The 12,986-nt window shown below is 42.0% G+C and overlaps 1 protein-coding gene across 6 annotated transcripts in view; it reads left to right on the plus strand.

Moving 5' to 3' along the window:
* KLHL29 (kelch like family member 29) overlaps positions 1-12,986 on the plus strand; it is a 391,351-nt gene that overhangs the window by 131,093 nt on the left and 247,272 nt on the right. The window lies entirely within an intron of this gene.

Genomic DNA, 12,986 nt, shown 5'->3' on the forward strand with positions numbered 1-12,986 from the left:
CAGGGAGAAAAAATATGGGGAAAAAGCTCATGGGTTGAGCTAAAGACAGGGAGAGACCTCTCACCAGTTGCCCTCATGTGCAAAGCAGACAACTGAAGTTGGGGAAAGTGGCTGTGGGGCTGCGCCATTCATGTTGTCAGGGCACAATGATCATCGTGGTCTCTTGTGTTTTTTGGACATAGAAATCCATAAATTCGTAAGACTAACAGGAATGGTGCAGTGAGTCATCCACACGGCAATCGAGGTGTCACAGCAAATCAGAAGTTCTCGCTGTATCTTTAGAGACCTGGATTCAGAGAAGATGTTGACGGTAATTAAAAGGATTGCTCGTACCAGGCTGCAAAATTGTGGGCAGCCTAACAACACCCGCATGTTATCTCCACGCCGTTTAGGGCACTGCCTTTGGAGGTCTGTGCCTGCATCCAGAGCTGTGGAGCAGCTGCAGGGGATGTGGGCTCCCCAACCCTGCTGCTGCTGCTGCTGCTGCTGCTGCTTCTCGTCGCGTGATGTTAGGTTTCGCATTTGATGCCTTTTCCCTGTACTTAGAGCTTTATTCCCTCGCATGCCATCACCTATTACAATTATTTACTGAGAGTGCAGTGCCTTTGTCTGATCTCCCCCAGCCCGCTCCTGTCAATGCCTAAGAATTGGTTAAATTACGGTAATTCACAGTCTCAGCTTTTGCCCCCTGTTTTTGCTTCCTCAGAGATCCAGAATTTCTGGCCAAGCTGATGAGATAAGCTGCAGCCACGTTATTGCTCTTACGTAGGATATATGCTTCTCTTAAGAGCTGTAAGGTTTACATGCGAGGAATAATTCTGCTCAGAGTGATAAGTCTCTAATATATTCATTTGGGTTTCCTTGCCATGTTTTAGATCCCTGTGAAAACAAGCTCCTTAGTAGGTTTTGTAGCGGTAATAAAATAATTTGCTTCAATGTCTCGCTATTAGATGTCACAACATACTTTTGGTTTTCCTCCTAATGTTTATGGCAAAATGGCAATGTGAGGAAGGATTAATCAATCAGGAAAATGATCTGTTATTTCCTTTCCCTTTTAATCTATCCAAAAAAACCTGATGGGCTGCGATGCAAAGTGTCTCTAAGCAGTGCGTATAATGTATGCGATTACTGCATGCTCAGCAGCCAAATGCAAACATTGCAGAGTAGAAACACAAGGTTTATCTAAAAATAAACAAAAAGGAAACAGAAATCTGTACTTCAGATTCTGCACGCAAGCTGTTCAAACAGTCAGATCTTAATAGTAGATTTAAAAGTGTCAACAGCAATGGCCTTGTTTTTTTTTTTCGCATGGTTAAAACTTGTCAGCAAATTCAGTCTTTTGAGTAATAATAGCACTAACAGGCTTACAACAGCCTATCCTTGGTGTATTACAATATAGAAGAAACCTTACAGGAACAACAAGTATCTGTTGACCTGGGGTCAGCGTGGGAATCTCGGGTCACCGTTGTAGGCTGAGAAGCTTCTTGAGGAAAGAGCAAAATCCATGAAATTATTGCATTGCTTAACCACGCAGCGAAAGGTCAGAAAGGAACAGACCTCTTCAGATTATATTTAGTAACTATGAAGATTTTGCTTGTCAGAGTCGCTTTGCACCAAGTAGTATTTTGCCCACCCTCTCCCTACTCCTCCGCTGAAAAATTTCCTCAGATCTAATCTGAAAGTAATCACATGCTCATTAGCAATTTTTCCATTTTCCAGCAAACCAGGCAATATTAGTCTAAAAGCTAGAAATGCAATTATTTTGCTCCATGTATGTTTATTGACAGATGGGCCAGGCCAGATCCGTACTGGAAGATGCAGGGACGGGACAGCAGAGAATAAGCACGCGATGCTCCTAAATATTAAGCTCTCCTCTGATGCACTCCCGTAAATTGAAGTGACTGCTGTTGCTGTTAAGGTTGGCTTTACACATATTTTTTGCTGGTGTTGACATCTACTGGATAAATTCGCTACTGGCAGGAGGAGTATGCTCGGTTTCAAAGAAGAGGAGCGTGCTGCTCCCCTCCTCTCAGGAGGCTCGCGCCGCTCAGCTCGGGTCTTGCAGAGTCACGGGCTCTCGCTGTTTCCTTTTTTGCTGTTTTCTCTGTGTTGTGCTTCGTTTCCAAAATTGTTCCGTGAACAAAAATTGAATTTGAAGATAGTAAATTGCAAGCGGGTTTGGGCAACAGACTGATGAAGCAGCTGCAGTCTTTCTTTCCGAGACTTGGATTTTTCTGTTTTGCCCAAGGCAGCGAAAGGAAATTAGTTTATTAGTTTCACTTCGGTCACTGGTGAATATCTTCTTCCCCCCCCTCACAGAAATAACACTTTAATTCTGCCTGATTTGAAATAATTGACCGATCAGGAATGAGGCATATGCAGGGAGCTACCAGGACTGAATTACACCGTAGGCCTGGAAGATCAATTGTTTGGGAGGAGAGCTGAGGTGCCGCAGCCTTATATTACACCTGCCTGTTTATTGCACTTGGCCGGAGGGGAAGGCACTGCGCCATTCTGATCTGTTGCCTCGGAGAAGTACGGATGTAAAAGGAATGCAAAATAAGGGAGCAGCAAGTTATTTTTTTTATGTTAATACGTTTTATATTGATATTGAGGACATTTGAGTAAACGGAGCCTCTAGTTTATAGAAGAGCATATGTGTTTTTCCTTCTTTCTATGCCAATATTCTTTGCTAAATGCAGTTATTTTTTTTTAATTTTATTTTATTTTAAGTTTTTCAATAATACTTGTACTGATTGACTGGTAGCAGTAGCACAAATGCTTAGTAAAATTAGTCCCACTGGAAGATTACTCAGATGCTACATCTCTTCTCCTTACTCCTCCTTCCTCTGCTCTTTCTGCCTGTTCTAATGATTTCATTTTAAGAAAAACGACCTGAGGCACAGCGGAGAAAAAGAATAAAATAAAAGGCACAACAACAAAAAATCTGACGGACTTACTCTTTGGCAAACCCATGGAACAGAAGTGAGGCCAGATGTTTGCTATACAGGCATTTGGCATGTATGTAAGAATCTCGCTACAAGACTGCATATAGAGTTTCTGACAGCTTTGGCTGAACGGAAATGAATGATTGCTATTCAGGATAAAATGCAAACATTTTGGCCAGTGCTTGCAAATCTGGGAGCTTTACGGTTATATTCTAAACTAGGTTCTCAGTATTCTTAAATCCACATTTCAGTAGGTGCTTACCAAACGTGGCATGATTTATCTCTGTGATTTTTAAAGGTTCTACATCACCTAACGTATCTTGAGAGGGGTTTTGCAAGTGGTTCATGCTTTTGAGAAATGAGCTGATTCTTATGTTATCATGCTCGTTCTAAAGCAGCTAATTAAAAGCTTCAGACCTCTGGCCTAGAAAAGGTAGGTTGCTGATTTACTGCGTTCAGCAAACAGTTTTCATCCGACAGTTGGAAAGATAAAACATGAGCCGTTAGTGGCAAATTTTAAGTGAGAAGCAAGAAGGGGTGGTGGAAGAAGTGATAACAGGAATTGCTTTTAAGAGGCACAGGAGCAAGCTGAGAAGCAGGTGGCTTTGATACTGGGTGTGCTATTAGTTCATTAGGATGGTGGCACAGTCCCTCTGATTCTTGAAGCATCCGCCTTTCAAAACAAAGCAAAAATAACAAGCAGATGTAAGCGATACTTCTTCTGGTGAACCAACTGAAAATAAGATCAGTCGCTTTACGAAACATGGTTAGGCCATACAGAGGTGATGAGCTGTGACTGCACATGGACAGATAACATGGGCTTTTGGCCTTCGGTGACATCCACCAGGACGGGAACATGGAGATTTGAAATCCCCAAGTGTCTGCCAGGTGAGCTGGAAGAAAAAGTCCAATATTTTTAGCCGGGAAAAGGGCTGCATGTACTGATGTACGGGTAGTGATGGTACCTGTGCCACAAAGCAAGCAAAAGTCTCCTCTAAAAGTGTGACAAGAGTAGATGTGGCTCCATAAATGAAAATTGAGGAAGCTTTTGAGGATATGAGCATGGAGGTCAGTAACCAACCCATATTCAGGGCACCTGAAACTGAAAAAAAGGGAGTTATTCCCCATGGTGTAGACGTCATGCACAGCCTCTGGAAATGCAGTTCCTTATTGCAGGCTGGGGATAACTGCACTTTCCTACTTCAGTCAACAGCATGAAGTGAACCATGTAAAAACCTCTAGGATGCTTAGATACATGATGATATGGTCTGTGTTTGTCTGCGTTCAGTAGATTTAATATTTCTTGTTTGTTTTGGAGGCATTTTGCATCTAATAAGCCCTTTTTACATACCAGATGCTGTTGCATGCTGCAGTGTACATGTGGCCTTCATTTCGGGGAGTGATAAATGCCTCCTCTTAGCACAATGTGTTGGAAAACGCTGTGTGGTCAGAGGGCATCAGTCCCAAAAGGGAAAATGTGCTGCTTCCCCTGGTACCACCTGAAGCTTTTACATGTGAACATGTAAAATGGGGATGGTACAACCCAGAAATACCCTATAAAAGGGAAATTCAAAGTACAGTTAATTAATTTTTGAAGGAATACAGGTGATCCAGAGAGATTTTGCAGCAAAATGTGCTGTATTTAACCCTTTCCTTGGCAGAGACCTTTCTCCTCTAATAGTCTAGTAGTCACTGCTTGATCAGTCTTCTCCAAGGGCTGGAAAATTGAGAATGGCAGTAAATCAAAGGGAATTTCTCCTGCCTGGTCCAAATGTAATCTGAAGACGTAGTCCGCACCCCTAAGAAACCAGCCCCAAAAGAGCCGAGATCCTGTTAATTAAATTTTGCAAGATCTAATTTGTGACATTTGGCAACGCCAACAGTAGCTTATTCTCCATTTCTGCTTTATTAACTATGAAGTCTTGGGCGAGATTAGGTATGTCAGGTGCTGGCATCCACTCCGTGCATTTTGAGAAGATAGCCGGTTTCCCCAGAAGCAACCTAGTCGCGTCCCTGCCTTTCCTCCTCTGTTTTTCCCGGCTGGCAATTTTGGACCGTGGTTGCTGGCCAATGCCCAGCCAGCCCCTGTGCAGGGATTTGGGGTCCCGGCTGCCGGCTCGGCCCCGTGAACCTTCCTGCACAACCTCCCCACGAACCGAACTGGCCGTTAACATAGCAGCTTCTGGCATTTGGCTTCCTTTTGTTTGCTTTTCATGCTAATGAGATAATTTAATTAGGGAAGTCAATGTTTTGGGCAGTGTTTTGCAAGCAGAAGTGTTACGGAGGAACAGGATGGATTTTCTCTCTCCCCATTTTTTAGCCAGGCTGGGTTCCAGGCAGCGCCGGCTACTCAGGACCCTGTAGAGACATCTAAGAAAGTTTATTATGCCTTTGTGTAAAGTTCTGGTGGATTTTCATTTAGAAAATTGCTGTGCAGAATTCCAGTCGCGTTGCTGCAGGAGGACATTGCAGCGCCCAAGAATCTGCAGCAAATGGCAGCTAAAATTGATTTTGGGGAATGGAGCTCAGAGCTCTGCCCTGAGCTTTTGGGGGATGTTTGCAACGTGCCATGGGGGAGAAACAGATCAAATGAGAGGTCTTTCAGATAAAAACCTAGAGAGAGAGGAGTGGAGTTAAGAATATCCTCAAGATACCTATCCCAAATCATTTTATATCAATTTTTATATTTTATATCAATTTATAATTGACAGTAGCTTTGTCTGAAGATGGGGATCAAGGCCTTTCAAAATAGTGCAAGGCATTTGACAGATACAGGGCTTACCCAAAAGGTAGCCCTTGAGCCTGATGTAAACCGTGTACCTTTGTGTGTGTCCAAATTTGACACATTGCAGGGTTTTAAGTGGCATTGTTCTTCATCTTCTGCTTCAGTAGCGTGAGCAGGAGGATGCTTCTGGAGCACTGTGAATTTTTCTCACCCTGCCGATGCTCGTAATCCATAAATTGCAGGGTGTGTTATCACTTCCACTCAGGTTGGAAAGGAACTGGCACTTGAAAGCAAAGGATGGAATATAGGAAATTACCGTATTTAAAATAAATTTCCACTTGAAATTTCCCAGAAACTTAGGAATAAAACATACACATGCAGACTTTTTAATAACTCCTTATTTAGGACGACCATATCCTGCTAACTTGGGGAGAAAGAAACCAACCTAGTAAGGTAGGGTTTCACTCTCAATGTGCCTGCTATTTATTTTTTTCAGTTAGATAGTCTAGTTTATCGTTTTATATATCTAAAGATAAGATTGCTATATCCATCTTACATACTCACACATAATATGTGTACACACTTTTCTACCATATTTTGAAACAGGGAAGGAAAGATCTAATTTATGTGTTTTGCATAGTGGACTCTGTCCTGGGAAGACACTTGTGTTGCAACTCTGACTTTTTTTAGTGTGTCCCAAGGCATGGTTTCTTCCAGCATATATTTGGAAAATTAAGTCCGATATAATTTCTTAAATCTTGTGCTCCTTTATCACTTACAGTGTTAGGATTTTTTTTTTCTTCTTTATTTTTTTTTTAAGATCTGATTGTAGCAAAGCAGCTCAAGTCTCTCTGCCTTGTCTTGGATTTTACAAGAGCTTTACAACTGTTTACAAGACTAAATCAGGGGTTTACAAAAGTAGACCTTGCTTGATAATAAAGTTGTTTCCTTGCCCCTCAAATATTTCTGGGTCTTATCTTTCTACACAGCTGCTTGTAGTTCAGCTTTACAGAATCTCTTGATTGGATTCCTACTGCCTTAGTCTAACAAAGAAGTCTTTCAATGAAGTTACCCAAATGGAAAAAAAAGAAGTTAAGTAAAAATTGTAAAAATGGATTAGTCAGATCCTTGTAGGCTTCTAACAATGATTCCGTATCTATCTAAGAGAGTCTTCGTAGGTTATAAATAATGTTGAGCTGAAATTAAACATTTTGTTTGTCACACTTCTGAAGTAAAGACTAGCTCCCAAAGCTGCGAGGTCTACTAGTTTATTACTGGTTGATAGGGCTACTATTTTATTTGAATGATTTTTTTAAAGCCACATTTACTTGTGTGTAAAGTATGTGCATGTGTGTGCTTGCAATTAAATGATGCCCAGGATTTATACATTTCGATGAGATTTTGGTGCTGTATACATAAATTAATGTCCTTACCCCTGTGCCTCAGGAAGGGTTTGTTGTGTCGGTATGCACTGATAAAACTGCATCCAGTAACAGTTCCCCTGCAGCATATATCTGAAATCATTCGAGGTTAGGTACTTAGACATCTTCTTCTGTATCAGTTACAGTTCTTCATGCTAGATCTGATTACAGCAAATCTCTCCTTCTTCATTTTTTTTTGCTGTAAATCTCATAAAATACTTATGCTTTGCATGCACTTAACTGCTTTTTAAGCTCTCTAATAACCTATTTTATCTGTGCTTCCGTTCAGCCAGTCTGAAAACTCGTAAGGCTATTTAGCTGCTTATTTTAATGTTTCAAACTCTTTCTTTCTTCTTTTCTTCCATCTCTCTAATGACTGTGTACCTACTTCCGCTGTGCTGTCTCCCAACCTCTCTTGCCGATCATATTTCTCCAATGTTATTATGTAAAAGGTAAATTTAGAAACAAATGCTTACCCAGGAAAAATTTAAATTAAAAGGCTGACCTTTATTTTTGAAGTCACTTAATGAAGTTGACTAATAGTCTAAGAAATCTGATTCTCGTGCTTCAGACTGGCTGAAAGCCTGTTTTTCCTTGTATTTATATCTGTGAGGACAGGCATTTTAAGGAGACCTTGACTAGATAAGCATGGAGAGCAGGGAAAAAGCTGCTCTAAGGCTCAAGCCGGACTGTCATTTAGAGGAACATGAATAGGAAACATTTTTTCTGCAGAACAGTGAGTGCTTTGGGCTCGGGGGAAGAAGGGCTGTGTTTAAATGTATTGAGCATAAAATGAAATGTTAATCACTTAGGTTTAATAAATCTGCAGCAACGATCTGTTTGAACCTGGTAAGAGGCCTGTAGTTAGCACGCCGCTATCTCAAACGCCTCTGGTCTTTTTCTTGCCTCTGTGTACGGATGTGGAAGCTGTGGAAACACGGCACAAACGAGCTGGCAGAAGAGACGTGGTGAAAAATTGAGCGCCAGCACGAGGGTGGTTTTCAGCTAAGAAGGCAGGAGGGCTTCTGAATTGCCAAAGGGCTTGGGGTACATTTGGAGGTTGGATATAGTTGTATGTGTAGGTGCCCCGTGTTATAGACCTGAAGACGTTCCCGTTCTGCAGAAAAAAAAAACCCTCAAATTTTATTGTTGGGCAAGCTGTTTGTATGAGAAATTTCAAAAATTTGTGGTTTTCACTAGCAGAGAACTGATTCACATTTTACTTTCCTTCAAGAGAAGGAGATTTAAAGTAATTTCTTTTTATGGCCTTTCTCACCTGCTGCACCATGTATTTTGGCCATGGGGAGCCAGGAGAGACACCCGCCACGTTTCTCAGAAGGGCAGTCGGTCCTGTTTCATTGCTCTCCTACTTTCTTCCCTATTCAACCATCCCAAGCCCGTCTTGCTGTGAAAGTAAATTATGGAGGAAAGGGTCAGGTTCATGCACAATTCTCTTGCCTGGCTCCAGGGAACTTTGCAGGGCCGTTCTCTGAAATCAGTGGGCTATCTGCGCTTGGCATGGTTCAGTCCTTGCTACACCTACTCAGCGATGGTGATCTTCAGGGACCGGGGCAGGCATTTTGTTTGCTTTGCCATATCACTAAATCTCGTTTCAGATTTGTCGTGGGCTTTTTATTTCCGCCTGCTTGCTCGATCTCTCTTCTGTAGCTTATAGCCTTTTCCGCAGCTCTCCCTTAATGCCGTTTTGATCTCCTTTTTGCTTCGAATTTATCAGTTCATCCAGTTACGGCTATGGGTTTCTCTCTTTTCTCTTCTACCTCTTCAGTAAGGGTGTTTTTCCCCCTCCAAATGCATTTTTGTTCCTTTTGGCTGCACAGCGAAATCCTTTGATTCTGTGTGACAAACAGGAACACACATTTCCTCTCTCGTCGAGATTAAAGACACCTGGCTACTCCGGCGATTACTTCTTGGTAGAGCGTGGGGGAAGCCTGTCTCATTGACTTCACCACCTTCACAAGATAGTTTGTCACCTGAATTAGCTCTACGGAGTGATTTTCAGCAGTAACAGCATGCAATAGCCCTCCTCATGGACTTCTGAGGTACGCAAGTCCTATGTTCTTTCTATTGCCAGGCATGACTGCCTTGTGGTTTTGTGGTATCTGGAGCCATGGTGGACGTATCTGAGCTAGCTTGAAGCTCATCTTCTCGAGAACTGACTTCTGGACATGGCGGTGGGGAGCTTTGTGCTAGCAGAAAAATTGGCTTCAAAACAGAAGTTGATAGATTATAATTAGCCAAGGTTTATCTGGGGCAGCAACTGTATTGTGGGCAGTACTGGGAGTTCCCCAAGTCAGAAAACTGAGGTGAAAACCTTCTTTTTCTACCTTAGTGGTGCTCAGAGGGATTTAAAGCTAAAATTGAAGGGCCTACAAAAGAAAAATATGTGTGCATGCATATGAATGTTGAGAAAAAAAAATCCCTTAAAAAGGGAAAAGCAATGAATTATGTGTAAGTATTGATATTAGTATTTGTAAGCATTAGTGTCTTTCTTTCTTCTTCCTTTCTCTCCAGTGGAAAGGTGTGGTTTTCTGTTCGGTTTGGTTTGCTTATTCCTTATTCTTAAAAAAATTCTGAAACAATCCATGGAAGATTTAGCCTAAAATTGGATACAAAGCTGGGACAGGGGAGGGTCAGGCTGGGTGTGAGGGAACGGTTCTGCACCCAGAGGTGGTCGGGCACTGGGACAGGCTCCCCAGGGCAGTGGGCACGGCACCGAGCTGCTGGGGTTCAAGAAGCGTTGGGGCAATGCTCTCAGACATAGGGTCTGGTTTTGGGTAGTCCTGTGTGGAGCCAGCAGTCGGACCCGGTGATCCTTGTGGGTCCCTTCCAGCTCGGGATATCCTATGGTTCTGTGAATCTATGACTTTGGAACAGCCAACAGCTGCGTTAAGGTGGAAATACTTGTATGTCTGTGATTAGTGACTGCTGTCCGTGCTGGTCGTGTGTGGTTTTTGCGCTGGCCTCCTTCAGGGCCGTTTCTCAGGATGGTTTATGCTGTTGTCCCATGTCGAGCTCTCTGCAGAGGAATGTGATAATTGTGCTTGGCTCAGGACACAGATTGTCGGAGAAGTTTTTCTTCTGAGAACAAAATATGTTTTAAGCATTATTATTATGATTATGATCCTTGACAAAGATAGCCTAGACAAAGCATAAACTCTGGATCCAAAAATACATTTAAGAGCTAGCCCAGACCATTTCTTACCTCACCCAGCAGCTATTTATGAGAACATTTTATATTGTTTCTAATTTTAAGCAATTAATAACAAGCACTAGCAGTTGAATACCCATTTATTAGATAGTTATCCCCTCCAGTTTTCCTGCACATCTTCTTGCTGTCAAATATCTTTGCATCCAGCCGAAAGCAACACGCTTGAAACAAGCACTGTATATTTAACGCAGTGCATTTTCAGCCCTTGCTTTTAGTTTTTATTGTAAATAGAATAAAAGACGGTAACTGGACAAAGAGGAGAACTTGCTTGTGAAGAGGGCGGTGGGTTTTAAGTAAACTTCTTAATGCACGGCTTAGTCACAGGCTTTTTTCCTCCTTGTTATTGACGTAATTGCCTGTCAGTCTCATCTGATAGTAGAATTGCTGGGGGCATGGTGTCTTGGATCGTGTGGCAAAAACTGCGAGCTATTGACTTGTGTGCATGTGTGCTCTGCTCTCCGCTGAATTAAATGTCAGATATACTCAAGTGTGTGGGTGGGTGGGGGATATGTGATTTGGTTCTCTCTCGTTCCCTTGTCAAGAAGTACACTAATACAGCTAATGGAGATCCTCGAGCACAGAAGGAGAAGGGCATTCAATTGACAGCCACCTTCCAAACAGTCAAAAAAGATCGCTTCCTGCAGTGGGGGATGTAAGATATGAGAAGAAACTTCCAAAGGCAGGGAATAATAAAGGCTATTGTGAAATTGCAGCTTGCAGTTTACAGTCTCCCTTTTTGCCTGGCTTTGCAAAAGGTTTATAAAACTAAAGGAAGGAGGTTTATGCCTGTGGAATTTTTAACCTTTAAAGAAGCTATCTTTAGGTACTGATTTTATTCTGATTTAGGTACTGATTTTATTAGATGCTTGACACGAGAGGAAAAACTTGCTTTCTTCACTGCTCCTGAAACAAAAGTTTCTGTTTTCACTAGTGCACCTATCACAGCACTTGTGCCTCTGGTTTTTACAGTTTTGTGTCTTTCTATCATGTCCACACGGTCCTGTGGAAAACCCCAAATGACCTTTCTGATGTAAAGTATCAGAAAGCCACAAAAACAGGAGAAAGACGAATCTGGCTAAATATCTTTGAGTCCCTTAACCTTCAAGTCATCAAGTCAAATCTTGCATCAAATCCTACCAGAGAAAAACCAACTGGTTCTGTGGATTACGAGGCGTGCCGATTTTGTGGTCAACATCCACGGCACTGCCGGAGCAGGGTGGTGGCATCACCATTGCCATTGCAGGTTCTTGGGAGATCTTTGTTGGACTATGATTGTGGTAGGGATTTTTTTGTTGTCTAATATGTCTAATACATATTTATATTATTCATTTTTTAACTGAGGAAGAGTTTTCTTCCTCTTGAGCCAGTAGCTCTCTGGTGAAGCATGTGAGCCTTTAATACACTGTATTTAGTCATAGTAGTTGGTTCTGTTTGCCTTTTTTTAGTTCTACCAGGTGAATAACTACTCAAAATGTTGATAGGCACACTGGTTTATACCACTTCTAAATAATTTCTCTCTGAAGCAGTTTGTTATCTTTAAGTTTCTGGGTGAGTTTTGTTTTAGCTTCCCTCCTCAGCCATTAAGAGCAGATATTTTTACTGTCCATTTTTGTATCTAAGAATTTGTGAAACAAAATTGCTTCAGCTGACCTGTTGTTATTATTACAAACAATTTATTGGATCGTGTGATGCAAATAAAATAAATCAGATGCTGCAGTGACCTAGATACTCATTATTTATTTATGGGAATAAATATATTTAGCATGTATTTATACTGTTCTTCAATTCGAAATGCTGTAAACTCTCAGTTACTCAGACCTCTGCTGGGAAAATAGCATTATTGCCACCATTTTGCAGGTTTGGAAACCTCGGCAGGAAGACTTAAATAACTGCTGTAGGCTATGTAAGATATAATTATCAGAACTAGGATTAGATGTTGGGAGTCTCAAGTCCCAGCGTTGCGTTCAGCCGTCTTGCTCCTGGCTGATAAAATCTGTGGATAACAAAGACTGAGGAGGTAAATAATGATAAGGACAGGATGCTCACACAAAGTGATTTGGTCATTTGATCATCTTGGCTACATTAAGTGTTTTACGTCTAGCCAAAAGCACGGGAGGAGACAGAAAATGCCGGTGTGCCCTGGAGAACAGCAGCTCTGGGGAAAGCTCGGGCGTCCTCGGGGTGAAGTGTTCCTCCCGTGGGAGGAGGTCGAGTGAAAAGGAGGGTGGGGGACAGTGCAAAGCAATATTCAGCTTTAAAAACAGCGAGGTAATGAATAGCTGCAGCAGGCAGATTTTTCTCCTTCTGGTCTTTAGGATTATTTGGTCGCACGTCAGGTGCAGAGAAGTCATAGTGATGATCTGAAGACTGTCGAGAAAACTGCGAGATGGAGCTGTTGGAAACATTTTCCTGCTATCAGAAGATTTGAAGGATGATTTTCTTCTAACTCAGCGTCCCGTGATTTGCGTGCTGTTACTTGTTATTCTGCTGGAGAGTTTGGGCAGATGGTGTTTCCTCGGGTCCGAGGCACGGGTCTCTCCACCACATGCTTGTAGTTGTTCAAACTCTCCAACTTCTGTTCTTTATTAACATTTACTACAACACTGCTCTCTTCCTCCCGACGTTTAGCTCAGAATAGGAGTGTAACAATGCTCTCCTAACAC

This window comes from Anser cygnoides, chromosome 3 (assembly GCF_040182565.1).
Source record: "Anser cygnoides isolate HZ-2024a breed goose chromosome 3, Taihu_goose_T2T_genome, whole genome shotgun sequence".
Lineage (NCBI taxonomy): Eukaryota > Metazoa > Chordata > Aves > Anseriformes > Anatidae > Anser > Anser cygnoides.